Genomic DNA, 4,888 nt, shown 5'->3' with positions numbered 1-4,888 from the left:
GAAAAAGAAAAAGTCATTGCAAAAAAAAAGAAGATTTGTTAAGAAATCTATTATAGGAAACATAAAAGAAGTTAAAAATATTTATTAGGATGTATTAGAAATTTAAGTGGGTTTATAGAGTAAAAAAGAAAATTTTAAAGTGTAATAATAAATTTATTAATTACATGAACTTATTGAGTATTATAGTGTGAGTTCAAATACCTTCTCCCTTATTTATATTATTAAAGATGATATCTTATGCAAAATTGAACAAATGTCAATGGTAGTGCATGATGAAGCATTGAACCTTATCTTGCATATGAAGAAAATCCCATTATTTATTTATTTATTGTCATCTCTAAGCATCGAAAGTGGACCGTGAGAGATACTATTCAATAGAAAGCTTAAACTTGCATGGTCTTTATTCGATATTTGCTGATTTTTTGAAAAATCAAAGATAACATAATGTAGGCTGATAATTATTTAATCTTTTATTACTTTACCATCTAATTCTAATGTAGTCCTTTTGAATTTATTATCATCACTTATTTTAGAATTTATTATATAAGATACCGGCACGATTTTACTTTAATGATTTCACTTTATTTAAAAAAAATCCCCAGATCAAATAAAAGGACAAAACTCTTTGTCACATTTTGATGATATTTTTCTTTAAAGATCACTCTTCCTTTCAATTTCCTTTTTCTTTTCCAGCAGTTACGTGCCACTCAATTAGACAATAGGCACCACTCTGAATTTCTATGCCATGTGCAAGGGAAGTCAACTGTTCCACAATTGAACGCGTCAAATCAGTTGGCAATTCAACAACGCATATACAGGAAATGACATTTTTGTTCAACGGCATTGCCAAAAATTCCGTTGCTCCAAGAGTGGCGCTAAGGATGAAATTATCAGATGCCCCTCTAGTTGTTAGCTTAAATATCCATTGCCCCCAAGATTTTCAGAAATGCTTAGATGTCCCCAATTACTGCCTTTACTCCTTACACTATCAGTTGTTTTAGCATCTTGATATATGGGCCCCTTTCGAATTCGAGTTCGAATTGAGCACATATGCCTCCCTGTTGGATTTCTTTTCTTACATTTTTTTTTTGTTTTTTTACTTTGTTGGTTGATGAGACGTACATAATGCAAAAAGGAAAATTTATCAGATGATCCACTATATATATTAAGCTTCATTACCAGTTACCTCCAAGATTTCCTAAATGCCATGAGATCTCCTACTGCTACATTCATTAATCTTAGTTAATAATTTTGGCAGAGATACAAATAATAAGAGAAAAAAATAATAATTTGTCGATGTTTTTCTGCGTAAGAGTGCACAAAGACAACCTTATTTATGGTAGTATGAAATCATTGCTTACAGGAGTTATTATATACTTAATGACGGTTCAGATGTTGCAATCGGAATTAATTGAATAATCCTGACATGGATTACTTTTTAAATAATATTTGTGCTTCTTTTAGTAAGGTATCCTAATATTTGAGTACTAACTTATTTGTAATTAATGTGATTTATCTTATAAACGATAGAATAGTTTAATAAATAATTTTATAAGTTATAAATTCAACATCTAATAAATGAGTGACACAATAATTAAAAATTAAGTTAAAACTCAAATATTAGAATTTATATATATATTTCGACGAAACTTCCTTTCTGATTTTTCTATTGTTATTTTGATATATTTTTAATCATCCGAGCATGAGAGCCTATGACTTTGCAAAACTCTGGCTTAGCCATTACTATAGGTTTAATTTAGTTGAATTTTTTATTAACATATTTTTTAGGGTGTCTGACCTAAAACTTTATTTAATTTTGGATCAAAGTTTTGAATCAGATTTCTGTACTTCTAATATATCTGGTCATAAGGGCCTAATCAGTACAATTCCTAAATTGATGTAACATCATTTGACTTGGTTTAGTTCGTGGAATGAGAATTAGGAGAATCATTAATTTGACTTGGTTTGTGGGATGAGTAAAAGAATATGCTGAACTTAGTGATAAGCAGAATGTGCCGATCTATTAATTACTTGCGATGGATTTCTGTTAGCATATGTGAGTAACAGAGCAGGGGATTCCAGCTCAAGAGCTGACGTGTCAATATTCGTTATACATGTTGCTTAACGTGTAACAAACTGATTTCAATTGTAAATAACAGATTCCAGTAGCTTCATTAATTAGTTAGAAAGATTCGTTTAAGCTACTATATAAACCAACACTTGTAATCTTTTTCATCAACTGGATTGAATACAAATTCATTGATATCAGTATATTCTCTGTTATTTTCTTTCTCTTTCTTATCTACCAAACACATCAACAACATTTCTAACATGGTATCAGAGTTCCTGTTTTCTTGGCCTTAATGAAACAAAGAATTCCAACAAATTCAACAATAACATTGTTGTCAGCTAAAAGTTGTGAAACACTTAATAAATTCTTGGTGATATTTGGAACATGTAAGACATTTTTTAGGAGTAAATGTTCAGTTGTCAGTGTATCAAGTACTGCAGATCCAATATGTTTAATTTCTAATGCATTTTCATTTCCAACCAGAAGTGATTCTGTACCACAATAAGGCTGCATGTTAAAGAGTTTACCTGAGTCAGCTGTGATGTGAGTAGAGGCTCCACTGTCTATGTACCAGGACGGATCTTCTACAGTTTCAGGAGAAGAATAAGTATGAAAGCTTGTTGATGACTGAAACTGAGAAGCATTAGTTGTTCCATTGAAATAGTTAAAAGCTACTGGATGATCAGAACCAAAGTTGTGAGAGTTATATGAGGAAGATTGAGAGTTAGCACCAGCAACATTAGAATTTGAATAAGTGACATGGCCTTGAAAACCACTTTGAAAACCATAACCCCTTGATGATCCAGCATATTGACCATTATTATTTCTTCCAAAACCATTAAAAGGTCTTGGAGGAAAATTATTTGGAGTGAAGCCTCTACCATAGTTTCCAAAACCAGGTCTGAAGTTACCTCTGCTGAAATTCCTCTGAGGTACAAATGCAGGATTAAATCTGTTTCTGCATTTTGTAGCACCATGACCTGGAATGAAACAAATTTGGCACACTATATTTGACTCATGATTGACATTATTTCCTCCTTGATTAGCATTGCTAAACCCTCCATTTCCTCTTGGAAAACCAAAATTACCAGATCCACCTCTTGGAAGATTTTGATTCTTTTGTGCAATGTTAGCAGAGAGATTATGAATTACATCAGCACTAATCTTCCCTTTCTTTTGCTCAATCCTCATTTCATGACTCAATAACAAGGAATATAATTCATCTAGACTCAGATTATCACTTCTAGCAAGCAGAATAGTAAATAGTGACTCATAATCCTGAGAGTCTAAACCAGTTAGAATGTATGAGATCATATCATTGTGTTCAACAGGCTTTCCAACAATAGCTAAACTATCAGCAAGACGTTTCATCTTAGAAAAATAAGCATTCATTGACATAGACCCTTTCTTAGAGGTCTGTAACTGCATTTTTAGTGGCACAATTCTTGCCTGAGTTTGAGAGAGAAACATGCGTGTAAGAGTTTCCCAAAGTTCTTGAGAAGAAACACATTGAATTACTGAGGTAAGTAGATTTTCTTGAATAGACGAGAACATCCAGCTTAACAGTAGCTGGTCAGTTCTAATCCACAAAGCAAACGCAGGGTTTTCAGTTCTAGATCTAGAATTACCTTGAGCTGAGCTTGATGCTTCACTTACTTGATCGAAGTACTGAACAGGACGCGGATTAGTTCCATTGATGAAACCTTCCAGACCGTTTCCTTTGATTGAAGCCAGAACTTGATTCCTCCACACCATGAAGTTGTTGTGATCCAACTTGATCGGAGTGACAAAGTTATAAGAATGAGAATTTTGATTTGAGTTGGCCATTAGCTCTAATACCATTTTCTTCATTATTAACAGCCTCTGGTATCCATTTCAGACACCCTTGTCCTCACATTCACCATCAAAATGGTAAAATAGAGAGAAAACAAGGCACATTGTTGACATTGGTCTCACCTTACTAGCTCAATCAAATTTGCCACTTACCTTTTGGTGGAATGCTTTCCACACTGCTGTGTTTCTCATAAACAGATTACCAACTCCAGTGTTGAATAATGTCTCACCCTATTTCAAACTCTTTCATCAAACTCCAGATTACTCATTCCTAAGAGTTTTTGGCTGTGCTTGTTACCCTTATCTTAGACCCTATCAAAAACATAAACTAGAGTTTAGTATTGTGCAAATTTTAATGTACTCGCAAGCGCACAAATCTATTGTAGTATAGATCAATGATGACGAGTGTCGATCCCATGAGGAAGTGGATTTTAATTATATGTAGAATTAATTTTGTATGAGGGTGGTTGGATTTATGGTGAAAGTGATTTAAATTATCTTAAAATTGGAATTGAAATGGCGATAATAAATTCTAAAATTGGAATTGGAATGGCGAGAATAAATTGAAGAGAAATCTATTGAAATGACGTACTTGGGTATCTAGATTTGTATCAACATGCATCATGTGCTAAATATTCCTTATTAATGCCAATTAAATCATGAGGGAGAAATTCACACCTCATGAACCACGCTCTAATCAATATGGTGCTAAGGGCTTATCGTGCCAAATAATAATAACCTTGTACTAGGGGGCCGGTGGAACCAAGGCGGTACTAGACAAGATTAGTATTATTTGTCGACGAGAAGTCAAAACATCCACAAAAATTAGAGGGGAAGAGAAAGTAAATTTACCAAATAAAGCCCATGACACATGTTGAGACTTCACCTTTAACCCAAACTTGAAAGAAAATTAGACACTCATAATTGAACTAGGGGCAAAATGGAAATTTATTAAAATACATAGAAAATACAAGATGTAGAAGG

The sequence above is a fragment of the Citrus clementina genome, unplaced genomic scaffold (assembly GCF_000493195.1).
Source record: "Citrus clementina cultivar Clemenules unplaced genomic scaffold, Citrus_clementina_v1.0 scaffold_2, whole genome shotgun sequence".
Taxonomy (NCBI): domain Eukaryota; kingdom Viridiplantae; phylum Streptophyta; class Magnoliopsida; order Sapindales; family Rutaceae; genus Citrus; species Citrus x clementina.
This window is presented reverse-complemented; position numbering follows the sequence as displayed.